This window comes from Leptonychotes weddellii, chromosome 10, assembly GCF_054177405.1.
Source record: "Leptonychotes weddellii isolate Sample4059 chromosome 10, ASM5417740v2, whole genome shotgun sequence".
NCBI lineage: Eukaryota > Metazoa > Chordata > Mammalia > Carnivora > Phocidae > Leptonychotes > Leptonychotes weddellii.
Genome location: NC_138378.1, coordinates 32,225,634 through 32,248,030, shown reverse-complemented (window position 1 = coordinate 32,248,030; position 22,397 = coordinate 32,225,634). Strand labels below are relative to the sequence as shown.

Genomic DNA, 22,397 nt, shown 5'->3' with positions numbered 1-22,397 from the left:
CCCACAGTCATGCATCAGCATTTTGAAATGTGTCCTGGTGCACCTTCTCCTGGAATGAATTCCTTGGTCACAGATCTGTAACTGTAGCAGAGTCTAGTTAAGTGTTCAACAAACCATTTTCCTTTTTCCTCCCAATACAGCTGGACCACATTTTCCAACCTCCCTTTTCATTCTATTCAGCCATGTGACTAAGTCCTCACCATCAGAAAGTGGGAAGAAGTGATATGTAAGTCACCTGCTAGGTTGAGATGATTAAGAGATGTTCCTTTTACATATTTGCTCCCTTCCTTCATCTACTGGCTCGAAACAGAAAACTCCATGGAAGGCTCCATGGCCTTGACTGACACAGCAATTAGATGGAAGGAGCCCGGGTTCCTGAAGGGCTGTGTGGAACACAGCCCCTCACCCACCCCCGCCCATCCTTATTGGACTGTAATAAAGGCAAGAAATAAACTTTTATTATGTTAAAATCCCAAGATTTGGGGTTTGTTTACTATAGCAATCAGCCTACCCTGATGTGGTAAGTGGATTGCAGAATTTCTCCCAATTATTTCCCTCCCATTCCCTCAGCAATGTGATTTAGTAGCTTCTTCCACCAAGTGTTAGAGTCTATTTTCCATCCCTTGAACCTAGGATAGACCACATGGTTTGCTTTTGGCAAATGAAACATAGCAGAATCACAGTGTGCCATTTCCAATCTTAGCTCTAAAAAAGCATGGCATGCTTTTGCATAGATATAAAAAATGATTTATAATTAATCTGTTAAATAAACCCTGCCAATGAAAGGATGCTTGTCAAATCTTTAAAGTTTGTTCTCTTTAGAAACTTAAACACTTCTACCAACAAAATGTATTTAGTCGAGATTTGTTTTGTAAATTATTCTTTCAGTGGTCTTTGCAAAAGGAAAGAAGAAAAAGCCAACTTTAATCCCCATCCTTTACAAATATTTCAGAGTCTCTACTAATAAAGGCTGGGGATCTTTCAAAACTAAGAATGACAGTTACCTTTTTGGGTTCAAAGATGAGAAAGGAATTTGATGGTTTTGATGGTTCTATTTCATGGCCATCTGAAGACACTGAGTGGGAATCACCACAGCACTTGTATGGTGTCTGGTGTTTTTCTCTGCAATAAAAACATACGTTTATCCTTTGTGGGTGAACTAAGGTATAACCATAAATAACATCCTCCCATACATTCACAGCTGAAAAAAAAAAATGGAGGCAGGTTTTTTCCTAAAAGCTATGTGTTTGATTTAATATTGTTTCAATATTAGCTCACAACAAGACTAAGCATTACCCCATCATATTGATTATTTGAATTACATTCAGTTTTTCCACTTGTTTGCAAGTCTCCTTGAGCAGTCTATTTCTGGTTGAGAGTTATTTCAGTGGTTCCACTCAAGGAAGTACTCACTTATTTTGAGTAGCACTTCTTGTCTGCAACAATGCTTCTCAGACTTCAACATGCTACATATCCCCCTGGAGATCTTGTTAAAATGCAAGATCTGTTAAGATTAAATGTTAAGATTCTGATGCAGTAGGTCTGGGGTCAGTACCAAGATTCTGCATTTCTAACAAACTCCCAAGTGGTATTGATGATTCTGGCCCATGAACCACACAAGAGTCTGGAATGGACTTTTACAATGCTGTATTTTCCAATACTTAAAATTTTATTCAGATGGAACATGTTATAGCACCTGAAAATCAGGCCAGAAAATAGGCAGTAGTTTGAATAGTACCTATAATTCACCCTGTGAGCACCAGCCGGCACTCAGATGCCAAAGGTGTCACCACCTACCTGGCCATTTGCTGAATGAAATCATGACACTCATTTGTGTTGACATAGAAAACAGCAGTTGGGGGACTTCTTGACATTCTATACTCACATCTAATTACTTTCACATTCTAAAGAGGCCGGATTTCCCACTTTTTTCCACAACTCTGTTTTCTTGTCTTTCCTTTCCCTATTATCAACCTACCATCTTGAATATGTATCAACACAGGCTAGATAATAGTAGTGGTATCTACTGATCCAAGCACTCAAGGTAAAGTATATACAAGTTGGATTTTTTTTTATCCAGTTATTTGGCTTACCTTTCCACTTAGTAGCAATGCCCACAGAAGGGATTGGGAATTCTACTGGGCAGTGCATAGGACCAATTCAGCAGGAGAGTATTTCTAAAGAGCTGTAGACGCTGAGATTTGGTATGAGCCCTTAAATGAGAATGCCTTTTAGTTTCACGATCACAGTGTTTGCATCAAGTGGATTTCTTTAGCCATTAGTTTGCCATCTCAGAATGCTTATTCCTTATATCTTCCTACAAAAAGTGTGATTCATAGATTAATAGAACTATCCATCAATTAAGTAACAGGAAACTAAGTTCTGGCTCCATTTCTGCCCCCTAATTAGCTGGGTGAGTTTGCACAATACATGTTGTTTCCCTAAGCTTCACTGCTATTAATTATAAAAATAAGTTTCCAGCTTTAACTTTTCTTACAGCTCAGATATCCCTTGACCTGAAATGCCTTCAGACCAGAGGCTGCTCACAGTAAATGACCCACACAGCACAAACAGCCCTGTGACCACACTCACTACTGCACATGCATCCTTAGCCACAGGTAGGAAGGGCCGGCCCCCAAAACATCTTATGCCAGCTACTTCATTTAACACTAGAGGAAACCAAGGTCCTGGGAGACAAGACAACTGTTCCAAGGTCACATAGCTGGTCAAGGGCAAAGAAGGGCTAGAACAGAAATTTCCCAATTCTCAGTCCATGATCTGCATGATAACCTTGAACTCAAGAAGCCAGGCTTTGAGAAGTCACATTAGGATTCAAAGTTGCCCCTCTGTACTGGCCACCATGGAGATACTTATGGAAGAGAAGTGGTCACACACTGGCAAGGCCACCAAAAGCAACACAAACTCAATCTTCTCCACATTTCTCTGTAGTACTGGCAAACAAGAAGGGCTTTGTAAACACTTGTTGAATGGGAGAACGAGTGCTCCTTTGCATTTCCTCTTATTTCAGAGACATATTTGTATGTTTCTGGAGTCTCAGCGTGTACAGCAGGGGCTTTAGTGTCCATCCCAAATTCCCCCAACATTTATCTCTATATCCAAAGGCTGCTTACTGCAAACTGAGACTCTCCTTCAGTAGGGCTTCATTTCTGGCCACAAGATCACAACTGGCCCAAATGCAGATCATCCCAGAAGTGTTAGAAAGTACCCTTAGAGTAATCTTCCATTGATGATAAATGAGGGTTTGGTGTATCAATACCCCAGCTTCCTCACCCTTTGGGTGAGACAATGCTGACGCATGTTTTACAATGCTCCAGAGTGCCTCAGCAGAATTGGGCTCCAGTTGCCCACAGTGGTAACTGGCTTGATAACACCCCCTTTATTTCTTTCATCCATTCCCTGTCTCACTTCCCTACTCTCGACAAGCATTTCCTAGAATCACCTCCCAAATAAGATATTTGTGACAAAATCCTTGTCTTAGGATTTGCTTCTGGGGAATCCAAACCAAGGCATGGGGGTATCAACTTGGTGGAAATAGAGTTTTCAAGGGGTCCCTTAGATTCTTTTTGATATGACAACTGAATTTTTATCTGACTCTGATGTAATTTGGGTTTCTCCAAAAGTAGGTCCCAAGAAAAGGACTTGGATGCAGGTAGTTTATTGAGAAATATCCCAGGAAGCAGAAGTTAGAGAGTACAGCAGGGAGACAAGGAAAGGAAAGAAAGCCAATACAAAGTGTGTCCATGAGTGGGCTGTTGTGTAAAACTGTGGGCACAACCCCACTGGGGTCCCCTAGAGAGACTATATGGAACATACCTTGGAACTGTGCACTCGGATGCAAGAAGCTGAGTGCTGATTCACTAACACCCACCCTGGGGGCATTAGGTTGTGAGTTTCCCAGCATGCCCTGCAAGCAGGCAAGGCACACCCTGGTGGTCACAGAACACCCTCAGACCGAGATACCAGAATTTATCAGTTGTTTAGCAGAACTGTCTACAAGAGACTTCTGGGAAAGCAAGAGCATTTGCCAGACTCTGTTGGCAGGATTTTTACTACATCAAAATGCTGTTGTACTCAGCAAGTGATCATCTTGGTATCCTCAGAGACTACATTGAGCCTCCTTAGTTCTCAGCTTGCCTTGTTTTGGCTTCCTTGAAAGGCACTCCTGAATGCCATCAGTGCCCAAAGCAAAACTCCTACACAAAATGGAAAGCAGGTAGGATGAGAGATGGAACCAGGAGAAGAAAAATGAGCCTGAAACCTGACTACCCCAATCATACAACTAGCTGAACAAAAAATGCTCAGTGGCCACGTCAGTTCCATGCCTGCCCTGTCTTCAACACACTCTCCTGGAGGCCCAGCAGCTATCAGACTCACAGGACCTCACAGCCCCTTTCTTTGATGCCTCCCTGTTCAGTGTCACTGAGACCGCCTGATCAGGAGGGCCCCAAGGTCAAGGCATTATCAGGAGTAAAGTTTCTTAAGAGCCATGTGTGAGACACCATCACCATCTGACACTGTTTATAGATCGATCTATCCCCTTACTGACCACAGAACAGAAGTTAAAAGCATTGCTTTTGGAGCTCAAATGTGTTAACTTCTGAAGTGATGTTTGAATTAGGGTTAAGAAGGGCCCAAAGTTTTGATCTGCTGACTGGGGGCAGAAAAAAGAAAGGAAATGGACTAAAAAAAATTTTTTTTCAGAAAAGAAATAAGATTATTTTGACTAAAATGAAGAGCCCAGCTTATAATGAATCTATCAACTTTGGGGTTGACATGAAATGGCTGCAGAAGTGCCTGAATTCTGCAGCTGCCAAAATGCAACCACTCCTTCTTAAAGTCACTCACTGAAAGAAGTAACTTCTCTCTCCCAGAGATCAAGGCCAGAAAGGGGAACATCCATTGGATTCATACCCAAAGCAATCACATAAAAGTCAAATAAAGCAATATCCCATGCCTAAAAGCTGTCCATTAGTGATGGAATAGTTGCAAAGCAAAAAACCACAAACACTCTACAACCCACATTGTTGGAATTTGACACTCATTCCCTGAGATGTCTTTGGATACATAACACAAAGATTAGCAAATAAGTTTCCCACACTTTAGTAAACCATGTGATAAAATGCCTGTAATCTATGTGCTATGCAGTGTGGTTGACAATTCCTAACTGATGTATTTCTTATCTACTTATGTGGCATAATAGGAAGCAGTGGCAATTAAGATAATTAGATATGAATAGGAAACAGCTCTTCTGATTAGAACCAAACACTGGGCATGCTGGATATTCAACACAGGGAAATCAATGTGTGTGGCATGTTATGAGCTGGCACAGCCACAGTTCTGCAATGCAATGATGCTTACTACATTAATGATGACCATGAGGCATGACGAGGTGCTGGGGTCCCTTTATACCATTCAGAAAAGAGCAAATGATCTCTAATGGGGTTTGAAAAGTTTAACAAACTCTACTGCATTAAATATCTTAGCAGATAAAGGGCTAGTATCCAAAATCTATAAAGAACTTATCAAACTCAACACCCAAAAAACAAAAAATCCAGTCAAGAAATGGGCAGAAGTTATGCACAAACAATGAATCATGGAACACTATATCTAAAACTAATGATGGTGATTAACATAACAGTAAAAAAATTTAAAAAAAAAAGAAGATAATTTTTCTTCGTGTGAACTATCCCAGTGTGAGCTGTCCAGGGTTAAATGGCACCTCTATGTTGTAATGTATTTTATGATTGAAAGTCTCTTATTAATTACCTTCTTATGCTTTCATGTATCAAAAAGAAATATATAAATTTAAATTTTCGTATTTTAAAATTTCTTATGACTGTCTATTAAAATTTTTCTTTTGGCTTGAGTAATGACAGTAGTTCTACACATCTGTCAAAATTAAATATTTTATAGATTTTTATAAACAATTATTAAATATTAAAGTAAATTATTGGAAAGGCAAAAAAAAAAGAAATGGGCAGAAGACATGAACAGACATTTCTCCAAAAAAGTCATCCATATGGCCAACGGACATATGAAAAGTGCTCAACATCACTCGGCATCAGGGAAATAAAAATCAAAACCACAATGAGATACCACTTCACACCAGTCAGAATGGCTAAAATTAACAAAACCGGAAAGGACAGATGTTGGTGAGGATGCGGAGAAAGGGGAACCCTCCTACACTGTTGGTGGGAATGCAAGCTGGTGCAGCCACTCTGGAAAACAATATGGAGGTTCCTCAAAAAGTTGAAAATAGAGTTACCCTACAACCCAGCAATTGCACTACTTGGTATTTACCCCAAAGATACAAATGTAGTGATCCGAAGGGGCACTTGCACCCCAATGTTTAAAGCAGCAATGTCCACAATAGCCAAACTATGGAAAGAGCCCAGATGTCTATCAACAGGTGAATGGATAAAGATGTGAGATATAGTTAGATAGATAGATAGATAGATAGATAGATAGATGATAGATAGATACAGATATAGATAGATATATAGATATCTATCTACCGATAGATAGATATTAAGCAAAATAAGTCAGGCAGAGAAAGACAAATACCATATGATTTCACTCATATGTGGAATTTAAGAAACAAAACAGATGAACATAGGAGAAGGGAAGGAAAAATAAAATAAGATGAAAATAGAGAGGGAGGCAAACCATAAGAGACACTGAACACTAGGAAACAACCTGAAGGTTGCTGGAGGATAGGTGGGTGGGGGGATGGGGTAATTGGGTGATGGGCATTAAGAAGGGCACTTGATGGAATGAGCACTGAGTGTTATATGCAACTGATGAATCACTAAATTCTACTCCTGAAACTAATAATACAGTATATATTAACTACACTGAATTTTAATAAAGAATTTTTTAAAAACTCTACTGCATTCTAATTCTTTCAAAATTAACAAAGTGAATTAAATATGGGTTAATTCTCTATTAAGCTGTATATCCAATGAACCAAAGACTTGTCAGAGAAGAGTTTGCAATGGAAATTATCAGCCCAGTAATAAACAGACCAGAACCCTAAGAAAATTAATGAAATGATGTCTGTATATAAACTATCTAGAAGGAAAAAGTACTGTGTTAATATGAATTAAGAAGCTCAAAGTACATTTTAAAACCACTTTGGAATCTATTCAGAATATTAAGAAGCAATAAAGACCTAAATCTTTTAATAGCCTCTGTATTAAATGTAATGTAGGCACAGATATTTCACAGGATCAAGTTGTTTGCTAAAGATGGATTTGTACAATCTTTGTGTCTCTTATAAATCATGTCATGTAAAATTTTAGTTCTTTTGGAACTCTGGAAATAAAAATCAAAACTTTCATTATTCAGTCAATTATTTGATAAATATTTGTTAGACATCAACAATGGTGTCCTACCAAGATACACATCTGGAGAAGTTCAAATGGCCCTACCCAACCCAGACAGCAGAGAAACCTTCCAAATGATCAGGTAAGGAGCATAGAATATTTCTAAGTGCTAGGATTACATTAAAGAACAAAGACAAGTTTCCTACTACCTGGTGTTAAAATCAAAGCAAATCTGAAAAAAATTTAGAAACAAGTAGAGTTTCTGAGCCACTTTTTCCCATAGCATCTTTATAATATACAAAGACTTAATACAGAATAAAATGCCTATATGGCAATCCCATTTGAACTAGGCTGAATTCTATACCTGAGGAAATCACGTAGGTTGAGAATTCCCATTTGAACTAGGCTGAATTCTATACCTGAGGAAATCATATAGGTTGAGAATTGAAGAAAGTGAACTACCTCACATGTAGTGAGAAAAACTGTTCCTATGAGTGAGGCTTTCGTAACTCTTCTCTGGTGCTTTAAGTGATCTTTTCCAAAAGTCAAGGTTAAAATTGCTTTTATTAGAGTTTCAGAGTCAATGTTTTGAGGTGAGCTGTCTGGTATAGGACAAAATTATGAGTGCCAGGAGTGGTTGTTTAACCTGCCAGCCAAAGACAGAAATTTGCTGTTTCCTGAATTTCAAGCCCACTTCCTAGCCTTAGGAAGCACGGAAGCATTCTGCCTGCACTATCATTTCTCCCTGGGAAGGAAGGAATCTTAAGTCCTTCATATTTCAACAGGGCTACCCATGCAAAAATTTAAAAGACTGTACAGATGTACAGGGCCTCCTTGGGAGGCCAAACATAGAGAGGTAAAATAAGAATGTTGGACCAGGTGACATTTAAAGATTGTCTTGGTATAAAAAATCTGCCATTTGATGTAATTATTAATCATCTATTTTTAGCAAGCTCTAGACATTGTGGCCGGTTACACAGATATATAAGACTGCCCTTAAGAGCCTCATAAAGAAATCTAAAAACATCAGATGATGCATGAAAGGCAGAAAAAAAGAATGTAAGATAAGAATGCCAAAAAAGAAAGGAGAAGAGAAGCTATATAAGGAAATACTTCTATCAATAAAGTAGTTTAGACAAAATTCTGCTGCTTATTTACTCCTTGTGTGAAAATTAGCTCTTAAGTCACTGGGCATAGCAGACGTGGTTCCCTCAGCTCCCCTGCATTCACCTGCATTGGAGGTGGGCAGTTCTCTTGCAGGTTGGCTGCTTCCTACTCCAGTGCTGGCATCTCTCTACCTCTCAGCACGATGGCTTTCTCTACCACCCTGAGCATTTTCTCTAGCACCGTGAGCATCTGCTTAGCCCATGCACAGGGCAGCCCAGAAGTGCCGGGGAGTTCGGAGGGGGGCGGGTGGTTAAAACCTGCAGGGCAATCCTGAACCAGTATAAATACCCAAGATTCCCTGGCATTATAAGTTGTGTCCCCAAGAGGGTAGCTCCCAAGAGGGTCCCCAGCAGGATGGAGCCCCAGTAGCCAGAAGCAGTAACCAGCTCATTAACACAGCCTGTACTGGCTTACCCCCTTCTCTGCCACACTCTCCCCACTCCCTCACTGTGCTTTCTGGGCTCACCGTCCAAATCAACTAGCTGCTTCAGGGTCTGTTTTTAGGGGAACCTGGACCAAAACAAAGGAGAGCCGTAATTTAACGATGGTAATTACTGACAAGGCTTCCATTCATCTTCCCCTAATGTTCCCTTCTATAAAAGTCATTTTCTTCAGTAAGTCCTTGCTGATATGCTTACCCCAAAGTCAGAATTCTCTGCCGACTCAGACCTCCCCTGAAATTCCTTTAACTTTCCTGCAGGCCTTCCCTTCCTACCCAACAGTCACCTCTTTTATTTTTTTTTATTTTTATTTTTTTTAAAGATTTTATTTATTTATTTGAGAGAGAGAGAATGAGAGAGAGCACATGAGAGGGGGGAGGGTCAGAGGGAGAAGCAGACTCCCTGCAGAGCAGGGAGCCCGATGCAGGACTCGATCCAGGGACTCCAGGATCATGACCTGAGCCGAAGGCAGTCGCTTAACCAACTGAGCCACCCAGGCGCCCAGTCATCTCTTTTATTATCCTCTCTCAGTTCCCCTCTTCCCAGGGCATCTCAGTACTTTCATGTAAAGTGGGATCACGACTGTCATGTAGAAAATGGAAAAGTTTGGAACAGTTTATGCTGAAACATTTTTATCAGCATGGCTTCCAATGATACTGAATAGTAAAGAACAGAAAGTAACATCGTTTCTTCTCATTGTGGAAACATCTTTCCTCTCAACTCATCTTCATGAGCTCCTCTCTCCAATTTCAATATTTCAGGTTGACGTGAATATGTTGCTCAGACTCAACTTCTCAGTAGAATCACTGATAATATTCAGCTAACATTTAGTGACAACTTAATAGAGTTCATATCAATTCACCTAATGTTCACAACAGCCCTATTGTCATCACCCCATTTGACAGATAAGGAACCTGAAGGCAAATGCCTTGTCCAAGGACACCCAGCTTCTGAGTGACAGAACTGAAATATAAACTGAGGCAGTCTAGTCAAGAACAGGCACTTCATTCCTGTGTTAAGCATGCTCCCCTCAGGCAACGCTCTTGCTAAACTAACAGAAACCCCAGACCCTTGGTGTTACAGATTTATTGTCTCAGAGGATGTTTTTTAAAAAAGAAAAAGCTGAACTGAAAGAAAACAGCTCAGACCAGCATAGAGAGGAGAAAAGTTGGTTTGGACTGAGCTACCACCTGTAACTTACAACAATTCCAAAAGCTGCATAGCCACTTCTTCTGTCTTAGGTACACTTAGGAAAGCTGGTGAATATTGGCAATGCCACCCCAATCTGGCTTACACTGGTGTCTTTAGCTAGAAGTCATTAACAGTAAAAGGATCTCCCAGCTCAAGCTCCCCCAATGACATCTGAAATAGTGGTGCTAACTCAGGCTTTCTGCTCTGGTTGGGAAGCTATTTCGGGGAGGAGGGGGAGGTGTGGTATTTTGAAGAGCTGCAAGGACAGAGGCAGTTCTAGAGCAGAATGCCCTTGACATTCAGTTCCAATGTCTCCAATCAAGCCAGAATGCCAAATCTTGTTTTAAAATATATACATACGTATTTGATGCCAAATTCCCTCTATGGAACCCACAATCTATTTAGACTCACACAAGAAAACTGGCATTTGCCAAATTAAAAATGTAAGAAAAAATCCTTAATTACCATCTTGCTGGCCTCCAATGGTGTAACTATGGAATTTTCCCATCCTGACTTGCTTTGGGGTTAGCTAGTAAGGATATTAATTCATTTCTCATTTGCTCAACTAATCACTTCCAAGGCACTTAGAGTAATACTGATTGCTTTCTTCTTCAGAAGAGATGAAAGAAAGTGGCTAGAACTAGCATAGATTTGGTTGAGAGTTTTTTGCAGATCTGCTTCCACTTGTGTATCACTAAAAATAACGCAGGGCTCTGTAAACATGCAATCATAGGCATGAGCAGAGAAGGAGAAAGAGAATGGAGGAAGACTAGGCCATACTTATAATGTTTTACTCTTTGAGAAAGAACAAAGAATATCCACAGAGTGACTGGATATGTGTCCCATGCATGGGGCATCAGGGGCAATGGCTGGAATATGTTTAAGGAAGAAAGGTATTCAAAATATGCATCTGTACTCCACAAAGGCCACTGATCCTCTCATGGTGGGTGGCAAAAATTGACAAAGAACCTAAGCCATTGAATTTTTTTTTTTTGCCAGTTCTATACAATTCTCTTTATGTGCATTGGTTTCATCTGCAGAATTTGATATAAAGAAAAAGCTAACAGCACTTTGACTTAGCAAAGAAAAAATACAAGCCCCCAGACTCCAGTTCTCCCATTCAAATGTCACTTACCCCATCTCTCTACAAATACAAACAACTTCATATTACTGAAAGTGAAGCTTCCCAATTCATTGCTCGTGCATGGTACCATACACCTGTCAATTCAACTCTCACTTTACGAATAAGCCACAGGACATTTTACAAGCACAGGGCAAGCATTTTGTTGATGGGAACATTAAATTGCTTCTCCTTGTTTACTTCCCAAGAATAGGGTGGCTCCACAAACAAGGCCGGCTGGGAACACACACAAATTTCCAATCAACACTGGTCTTTGAAAATTCACAGGGTCTCTTGTCAACAGTCCAACTTACAGGGTATCAGGTTCCCGCTTACCTTTTCTAACGTCTAGTAATTAGCCAGAAAGACAGTCTGTCAGGACTCTTGCCACTATGTAGTGGAAAAAGCATGAAGTACAGGTAGCTCTTAACTTTGCTCTTAAAGGCCATTGAGAATACTCCCCTTACACCCTCCAAAACATCTCTGGGGTGATGACAGTTCTACTGGAAAACAAAACAAACCAAAAAACTTTTTTCATTTCTCCTTCTGCTTTTGAACTGTAATAGAAAAAAAGTTTTCCTGGTGTCATGACTATTGCCAAAGATTAATGAAAATTCTTACATAGTATAATAACACCTTATATTTCTATAACATCTCTGCCTTCCAAAAGCTTAAAGCACTTTCATGAAGCACTAGCTCTATGTTTCACTCCCAATCTCACTGAGGTAGGTTGAGGCACATATGCAATCCTCCATGTAAAAGACAAGAAAACAGAGACACTCAGAGCTTGCACAATCATGAAGCTGAACTCTCTGCATTAATTTACTGGGCTGTTTTCTCTTCTACTAAGATTCCAAAACACATAAATTAATCTGGCACTTCTCTGAAGAATAATAATGGTTACTTAAGGCAGAAAAAATATTTCACTGTCTTACTATCTCATTACAAAGCATTCTAAGAGTTTTTTAAAAACTTCCAGGCCCTTTATTTCTAGATGAGCATCAAGCATAACTCAGAGGCTCACCACCAATAGATATGTAGGACAAGGTTAAGGGATAGCAGAAGAGCTGAGATACGAGTTTCAAGAGTGTTACCTCCAGCCTCACTAAAGGACACTAAAGCTTAGAATGCAGGCACCACGCCAGATACTCTATGCATGATTTCCCATTTAATTCTACATCAACCTGTAAGGAAAGTAATAACATCCCCATTTTGGGGATTAGGAAAGTGAGACTTGGAAGGTTACTTGTACAAACTCTATGTTTTCTCACAAAGGAGATGATCTGCTCTGTCTAGACATCCTCAGGAAATAATCTGCCCTCTATTGTAAGACAGAAGGATGGCTCCCAGATAAGGAGCCTGGAGTGAACAGATTAAGATGAATCATAAGAAATTGCTGATATTTACCTGCTTTTAACCTGCAAGAATGGATATTTTGTATGATTCAAACTGTTACTTTGGGGTCCCTGAGATGTATTTGGGGAAAAGAATCTCAAAAGTATTAATACCAAGGGCAAAGTCAGACACTGCCTTTGAAAGAAAGCACAAGCAAGGGCTTTAGATGAAAGAGGCAGGCTAGATAGAGTATTTTAATTCAAAAATGCACCAGTTCATAATAAGCTTAGTGAGAAAGGGTGTGTTCTCACCACTGGAGCAGAAACTTCCTTTCCCAAGCCCTTCTAGGATTTTGCCCTTCCCATTCATCCTTTCCGATCAAATTCATCCTTTTGGTAAACACAGGAGGGATTAGAGACCTTTAATTGGCTTTGAGGAAGAAATGGTAATCTGAGATGCCTGGGCAGGAACTATCTTGTGTCTTGTGGGAGAGAAGCAGGGACACAAAGAGGAAAGGAAATATCTGTAGCTTGACAGGCTGTTCCCAGCCCAGGAGGAGAGGAGCATTCAAGAACAGACAAGGTTGTTAAACCATTCACCCAAATTTGGCTGTGAGCTATGAGCATGCCATCTTGGATTTCTTCTTCCACTCCAGCTTCCTGTGTGAAGTACACTGGCTTCCCAGCGTCTAGATCAGTGTTTTCACATGTTAGCATGCCTCAGTGTCATCTAGGGCCTTGAGGAGTAAGGTATGGGAGCCCCACTCCCCAGAGATTTTAATTGATTAGGTCTGCAGTAGATCCTAACGAGTTCCTAGGTGATGCTGCTGCTGCTGGTGGTCCAAGAGGCACACTTTAAAAACCACTAGCCTAAATTCCAGGTATGTGCAATTGCATTGCATCTCCCTGCCATGCAACGCAATAGCCTGGGCCATGTCTGCACATTACGGAAGCCACACCTGTACCAAGAAGGATAAACCGAAGACATGATGCTACCCAAGGGATCATGACAATAGGAGCTACAACTCTGGCTTTGGTGATGCAAACACCAACTGCAACACAAGTGACTCTGTGGGATTCATATTAATAACAATAGCTAACAGTTATTGGCAAGTTCGTATGTGCCAGGCAGTATGCCAAGTCTCTACCCTACCCATATTGTCTTTGAGATAAATGTACTGTTATTACCTCTGTTTTATAATGCAGACTCAGACTTACTGGGTTAAGTCCATGGTCACTCACCTAGAGGATGAGGGAGTTGGATCTAGAACTCATGACTCTCTGACTTAACCATGGTACACTATACTTCCTGAGTTCCAGAAACACTAGATCTCGCAAAGAGAGGTCCACCACCAGTGTTCCTTGATAAAGGAATAAACACAGGTGAATGGGAAGTCATAGCCCTTTCTCTGCTTCACATTCTTATGTGTCTTCTGGGTAGTGCAAACATTCTCCTTCAGGGCCATTTCTCCTCAACCTACCCTGCTAACTCAAGGGAAAATTCTTCACTTGTTAAAGTGCAGGACATTGAGAGGAGTCCCTGTCACCAGAGGTGGTGTCTTAGACTTACTTATCTTTCCCTGTTGAAACAAACATGTAATGCCTTGTGGGAACATCACCTGGTGTTGGGGGACTCTGGCCCTGGAAATGTTATTATGGTTTGGGGCTCCAGGTGGAGTTGATTGCAAGGGGTGAGACCCCTTGAGTGGAAAAGCTTCTTGATTTTATGACACCCAATTCTTGATTGTCTAGCCCATCTCTTTGATGTTCAGGGGCAGGCAGTGGGACAATGTGCTGCAGAGATACCAAGCTCTTATCTGAATGGAGAATTGTTTTTATTATTACTGCTCCATCTTTGATATGCTACTTAACTAGTCTGATAACTTGCTATTTCACCCCGAAGTTCCCATTTTATAGCTTAATCCAGGACTTAGCTTCCAGAAGCCACTTGCCTGAGACTATAAGCTTCTAAGTAGTAGTTGATGGAGCCTCCCCTCTCAATGGAAAGATGTTGAAATTCTCTCAAGAATTGGGCATCTCACATACAAAGTATGGGTGCAACCCATGGACTAGATTAGTGGCTAGGGACAGATCTTCAGGAATGCTGGCCATACAATGGCCAAATCACCTTGGGGTCTGTAGTTCCAGAACAGTGCTGTTGTAAAGTACTTTTGTCTTGATTTACCCCTTTGTTTTGCTGGACTAAAGTACACAGATGTGTGGCCACATATCTGATTCCAGTGACACACATCCTGCTTTCCCTGGTGATACATTAGGTCCAAATCAGTGGCCTTTCATATAGATGATTTCCTAACCTATTCAAGTATTTCCACATTAAAATTTCACATACCCTTTGATCTAGCAATATCATTTCTAGATATTTGTTCCACAGGTATACTTGCACATGTGCAAAATGAGTCATAACAGAATGGCCTGTAATAGCAAAATATTGGAAACAATCTAATCCATCTGATCCAGTAAGGAACCAGCTAAATAAATTATACATAACCCATATAGTGGAATAACATACAATTGTTATGAAGACTGAGGCAATCTACCTGTACTAATATGGAACAAATTTCCAAAATATTCCTGTTGGCAGGAAACGAAGAAAATACATAATTTTATATATAGTATGACATCATTTGAGTAGGAAAAAAGTATATATGTATACATATATTATATATGGGTATATGTATATTGTGAAAATAGAATATGTTTCTAGAATATCGCTGTAAGGAATCATTAAACAACAACAACAAAAAACCTAGCCATGTTGCTAGTTGTTTCAAGATAGATATTAGATAATAGGACCTAAGTGTAGCTGACATTTACTCATTCTTCCTGAGAGGTGTTGAAATTGATTTTGGACATTACTCCATGCAGCTTGAAGTAGATTCAAAATGGAAAGGTGATGATACGGAACAAATATTATGTTTTATCCTTTCCTCTTCCTTGCCACAATTGGAAAACCCTCACCCCCAAGGGTACATGCATGCTAGGGACACTACTGACATACACACCATCCACTCCAGTTTCTACCAAGCTCCCTCTCCAATATCTGATAGCAGAATTTTCCTACGGAAACTGCTGGCTTTTAAGAAGAAAAGGAAATGAAGACAGTGGGGCAAAACTGCAAAATCCCCAAGGATTTGGGGATGTGCTTACAAAAGAAGGCAGGTCCCTCAGGTGAATGCCATTGGATGGAATGAAGATCCAAAGGCCATATTTCCTAAAATACAGAGTTGCTGGAGATCTTCAACTTCTGTGAACAAAATCTTCAGAAAAGTATAGAAAGCTTATGATATTTTCTCTGAATAAAGTAATATTTCTCAAAATGTGCTTCTTACATTGCATGCACTCCCCCACAGATTTTCTATGTATGTGTATTCAATTCTAGCCCATGGGTAGGTTTCTCCTTTTTTTTTTTTTCCCCCACTATTCGCCTGTCAGAATACAGCACCATTTGCTGGTATGCTACTCTCAGTTTGGCAGCCACCAGAACCACAACTCTTTTAGAACCTGAAGGGAAATTGGTATGCTGCTCTCAGTTTGGTGGCCACAGGATCACAACTCTTTTAGAACCTGAAGGGAAATCAGAAATTGCAACTCAGGGAGGCAAAGTGATTTTTCAGGGTCATGTAACAGCATTGTTAGTTGCAGAATCTTCAAATTTTTCCTCTCCTAAAACTTCTACTAGTCTCTCCCACTCCAGCATATAAACTCATACTTCCTCTTACCCCTCCCCCATCTACAACCTATGCTTTCTTTCAAGATATTGTCTTCTATGTCTTCTTCCCAATAAGCTTCTGGATTGTTTCACCTACAATCACTGCCTTCTCTTCCTCTGCCAATCTTCTCATCGCTGTTAAGCTTCCTCCTCCCCCAATCCACAGAAAGTTCTCTCCCCTAAGGGTACTGTGACCTGTCATTGGCAAACCTTATAATAATGCTGTTTTTGTCCTTATCATTAGAATCTTTCTGCATACATACACACTTAGCTCTTACGCCTTCACTGTCTTCCATGAGTGCCCACTCCCCGGGTCTCCTCCTACCTCCCTCATTGTTTCTCTTGGTCTCTCTTTGGCAGAACCCTCTTCCTAATCCCACTCTTGAAATGCTTGCTCTCTGTCACCTTCCTGTCACACTCTACACATTTTCCTGGGCTCATCTCTTCCCACTCATTTTATTACCACCTGTGTACCAATGGCTTCCAAACATCTTACCTTCAACTTTAGTTCTTTCAGTGATCTGGAATCCAACCTCTAACTTCCTATGGACTATCATCAGAGGAGTATCATTCCTCAATAACATCAAACTCCACATGCACAAAAATCTGAACACATCAACTTTTCTTCTCCTCTAAGCCAACTAGTAGATTCCCCATTTCAATGAAAAGTAACATCACCCTCCTGGTCACTGAAGGCTGAAATCTTAGGCATCTTTAACTGGTGCTTCTTCCAAATCTCACATCCCATCAGTCACCAAATCTTAATGCCTCCATTACTGAAACACTTTTCTAATCTGTGCCATTTTCTCCATTTCCAGGGCCATTATCTCAGTTTAGGTCATTATTATTGCTCAGTATTCTATCACAGCAGTGCTCTAGCTGCTGTACCTGCCTCCAATCTCTGCCAATCTCCCTTCCAACACCTTCCATTCAATAACTCTGCCTTTTTTGTTAAGTTCCTTTGATGACTCAGCTTAAACTCAAGATTACATTCCAAGCTCCTTACATGATCCATACAGGGTTCTCTAAGATCTTCCCCTTCCAGCTACTTTTCCAGCTTAATATGCTTCTCCCCCCACCTCCACTTCTATTGAATAACTTAGAGTCCCCCAAAGTCCCAGCCTACAGCTTACCATCATGTGCTAAATGTGCTATTGCTTCTGCCTGTGATGCCCTCACGTGGTTGACATCTATTCATTCTATGAACTTAGCTCAACTATAACTTCCTCTGGGAGCTCTCACCACAGTCTTCCTCATACTAATTCCAGCTGAGTTAGCCATTGTCCACCTTTACTTCCATGATCCTCTGTGCTTCCTTCTATTTTAAACGCTTCATGCTGCACTAAAATGTAGAGGAACTTTTTCTTTTCAATTTATCTTTTCTTCTCCTACAGTTATATTTCCTCGACTATAGGGACTATTTTTCACTTGTCCTTTTGTCCCTAGGGGCTATGTGATCTCTATCATGCAGTTAGTATCCAGTTCTTGATAAATTAATAAAGATTAGGATGTCATTCTTCAGGCTTCAGAATAGTATTCTTTATACTACACCTAAAATATTAACCGACTGATTGATTAAGAAGGAAGATCACAGTGATCTACAAAACATGAGATTGTTTTTCACACTGTACAGAAATGTAACTTTACAAATCTCTCATATTCCAAAGACCTGGTAACTGGAACTATGTTCCAAGAACTGATTTAATTCTTATTTTATTGTGTCCTAAGAATTAAGTTACTCATTCAAGTGCTTATATATGTTGATTTCTTGTTATTGGTTAAAGCTAGACATGCCCCTTCTACATAAACGAAATTGCTGAGATTGATTTCAGGGATGACATCTTTTTCTTTTTTTTTTTTAAGATTTTACTTATTTATTTGCGAGACACAGAGAGAGAGAGAGAGAAGCACAAGCACCTGTGCCTGTGAGCAGGGGGAGGGGCAGAGGGGGAGGGAGAGAGACCAATAGACTGCCTTGAGCGTGGAAGCCAATGCAGCTCTATCTCATGACCCTGAGATCAGGACCCTGAGATCACAATCCTGAGATCATGACCTGAGCCAAAATCAAAAGTCCACCACTTAACCAACTGAGCCACCCAGGTGCCCCTGAGAGATGACATCTTCAACTGTTTCAGATTCAACTACAATTTGTAACAATTAGTGCACTTCTGAGTGCATTTTTAGTACCATGGTTCTCATCAGAATTCCCCTGCTGACTGGCAGGTTTGTCCAGAAATGCCCCAATCTTTGAGGATACCCTCAAATGTCTATCAAGACACAAATGAAACACTCTGAGTAGTTCTCTCATTCCACATCATCCCATCTTCTTCTAGTAGCTTCTTATCTGACAACAAAATGTGAGGGTAATGAACCTGATAAATCACATTTACATTCACTGTAAGTTTGTAACATTTTCATTTCCAGATTTCATTCCACAGGACCAACTAATAGGGAGACTGCCTTAGAGTAAATATATTATTTGAGGATCTAAATAGTAAAACCCATCCAAGTAGAAACCAAGATGGAATCACAAAACAAACAGAAACCGCCTACAAAGAGCCACTAAACCTCAGAAATTAATTTGCACATAGATTTGTTCAGAACTCAAAGTTTATTTTCCCAAAGAAGCTAACCTATACATCGTGGATACTTTCTCTGGCCTGCTTTTAATGGTTATTTAAGCCTCCTGCCATTTAATTGTGATATAATTGAAGGATCTATCTGCCAATCCAACACTATACATGTGGGCAACAATATAAATCCAACTTCCAACGAGCAAAATATCTGATTTTCCCACAACCCTTGCAGAGTAAGAAACCATATTTGAGGAAGATAGGGAGGAAACCCCCCCAAGACAGGGCAAAGGGGAATTTGCGAAGCTCAGGACTGCTGGGCTAGAGAAACTGTTTCCTGCAGCCAGTCACATCCCAACTGGGCATTTGTACTTCAGTAGGCGGCGCATAAAGCTAAAAGGAAATTCCACAACATCAGACAGACCCAAATTGAGGGACATTCCACAAAATAACTGGCCTGTATTCATCAAAAATATCATGAAAGACAAAGAAATACTGAAAAACCCTTCCAGATTAAAAAAGACTAAAAATGTGTTAACTGAATGCAACATGTGATCCAGAAATTTCTGTTGCTATAAAGAACATTATTGGGACAACTGGGGAAGTCAAAGAGGTCTATAAACTGGATAATCGTACTATGTCAGTGTTAATTCCTGGTTTTGATAATGGTACTATGATTATAGTACCATATACTATGATTATATGTGCATGTTCTTGTTTTTAGGAAATATGCATCAAAATATTTAAGGTAAAAAGATATCTTTGCAAAGTTATTCTCAGAGTTCCAGAGTGTATACACACACACACACACACACACACACACACACACACACACTTATGAGAGAGAGAAGGAGGGAGGAAAAGGAAGGAAGAAAGGGAGAAAACAGAAAGGAAGAAAGAAAAGAAGGGACATTAGTAAATATTGAATGTGAATATGAAGGGCACACAGTAATTCTTTCTACAGTTTTGCAACTTTTCTGTGAGTTTGAAATTATGTCAAAATTTTTAAAAAATTGTAAGGAGATTCCACATTTTTATAATTTTTAGTCATGCAGTATAACTCTCAGTCACGTGGTCTTAAGAGGCTAACATGCTTTTTAAAAATTTTTTCACTCGAGCAACAGTGGAGCAATGCTACAAGTCTTCCAACGTGTGAGGCCACCCCTTTGAAAGTGTCTTTGCCTCTGGTTCTTTGTAGAGCTGGCTCCTAGTGGGAGGGTAGAACCAGACTACAAGCCCCAGCCTGTAGCTATCTCCAAAGGCCCCACTGTTGTGAGTATTCTGAACAGAGCTTCCCATTCTGAAGGCATGAGCAACATTTATCGTTTTCACCTAAAACTTTGGTTAAGCCTGTTTAATTTGGCTCTCCCTTAGTTTTATTCTGCTATGCTTGGATAATGGTGTGGATCTATTTATAGCTTTCCCTATTGTCTGAGAATGTGGCTTTGAGACAGGTCATTAGGCATTTCCAACTTGAGTGCTAATGATTTCTCTATGATACCTAGGTCCACTCCTGGTCTCTCCCCTCTGCTTCTCCTGCAGGGTCATCTGTACCAGGGGACTTGGGCTGGTCCTCTTCATTCCAAGCATCCCACCCAGACTGCCTCCCTTGGCCCTTCCTTCCAGCAGCTATCTTGGTGAAATGCTTGACACGGCCCTGCTCAGGCTTGTCCCTGAGCCAAAGTCAACATTTGATATGTACTTCTGGGTTTTTTAGAGCTGACCCCAAAATATCTATTTACCCAGACGTTGACATTCTCATGAGTAATGGGCAAAGCTCCGAGGACACACTGTTGGTGGCAGAGCAAGATTCAGAATCCCACTCAGAATTTTAGAGCTGGACAGAGACTGAGAGATTGTCAAATCCAAACATCTCGGTTTAGGATAAGTAAAATGGGGCTGCAAGCAGTGAATAATGTGCCAGTTGAATCCAGCATTAGAACCCAGGTATGCTGGCTCCTGGATTAGTTCCTTTTGACTCTACCAAAGGAATGAATGCACTTGCGTGAAATGGGCCCTGGAGCCTAAGTTATTAGGTGGGTAATGGTGAAGACGCCTCCCAAATACATACTTTGGGATTAGAGACAACATTTCCAAATCTTTTTTCAGAGTCCTACACGAAGAAACCTCAAACCCAGGATTCCAGCCAAAAACAATGATTCTCAAGTCCCTCTGAAATCTTGGATGGACGTTTAATTGGGCAACGTATTAGTTGACTCCTGTGGCAGAGGCAGGCCTCAACAGAGCTCTGGGGATGCCACTTCAAAAGGAATAGATGTGTTTGTGAGTCTTAATCACACACAGTAGGCCATTTGCTCTTATCATTTGTTGAGGGAGTGCAAGAGAATATGAGGGAAACTTCTGAAAAGTAATGCAGTACTATATGCTCCCTATTAACTCAATTCACAGGTTTCTCACAGCTTATAGCAAAGCTTACTGAGAAACTTGGCAGAGAAATTTCCAGAAAAATATACTGGAAAAGGGACATTTCATTCTCTGTCTGGTACTAGTACTAAACAAGAAAAACACAATTATTAACTCATTCATTCATTCACTCACTCAGTCACTCATTCATTCACTCACTCTCTCAGTCACTCATTTATTCATTCACATGAGAAATAATTACTGATTTTCACTGTGTAATAAGTGTCATGATGGATTACAGTGAGGTCCCTACCCTTAAGAAGCACATAGTTCTAATCTCTGTAATATATAAACAGCTGACACAAATAATAATAAAAGAGCAACCCAACTGAATTATGACCAGGGATTAGGGAAATCAAATTAGAGCAGTGAGATACCTTTTTTAGCTATCAGGTCAGCCAAAATTTACAATACTGTTAATATCGAGTGTCTAAAGATTGTGGAGAGAGAGGCCTCTTCAATTATTGTTGGTGCTGGGAATACAAATTGAGACACAATTTTCAGAGAGCAATTTGGTGGTAGCTCCCCATTTTTTTAATTCACATAACCTTTAACCCTGTATTTCAATTTGCAAAATCCCATCTTGATTCCTTCTCTTGCTGTGCAGTGTTCCTTCCCCCATTATTGAAAGTCATTGGTGAGAGATGCCTCCAGGGGCCATGAACTTCCTGGCACTTCAAGTCTTCCCCATGCATGGGCAGAGTGGGTTCTGGTGGTTAGAGAGGCCCTTGGGCAGAGAGTGTCAGGTGCTGGCAGTTAGAATTTGGGTCAGCATGCATAACAGTGTTAACTGCCAAGGGAATATGTGTTGGCACAGAGATCATCTGCTTTAAGTATATCTTCCAGGACTGATAAGGAGCTCAATACAGATGAGGAGCAAATGCTGTTGGGAGAGGTGGTTGAAGATACCTGTGAGATCAGGGTGATGATGAGGGGTGGGTCAGTGAAAAGATCTTTCTATTAAGAACTTCTTGGCAATGGGAGGCCTCTGAGTAAGTAGTAGAGTGATAAGATCAGAAATTCATTTTAGGACAGCAGATCGAATTACGGATGTCTAGTTGTATTCAAAACA

At 40.4% G+C, this 22,397-nt stretch overlaps 1 long non-coding RNA gene across 1 annotated transcript in view; it reads right to left on the bottom strand.

The window, feature by feature from the left end:
- Positions 1-1,009: 1,009 nt before the first annotated feature.
- Positions 1,010-22,397, bottom strand: part of LOC145723839 (uncharacterized) — a 58,649-nt gene continuing 37,261 nt past the window's right edge. The window contains exon 3 of the long non-coding RNA XR_014149166.1: positions 1,010-1,122. This is a non-coding gene — a long non-coding RNA (uncharacterized LOC145723839). The remainder of the gene's footprint in view (positions 1,123-22,397) is intronic.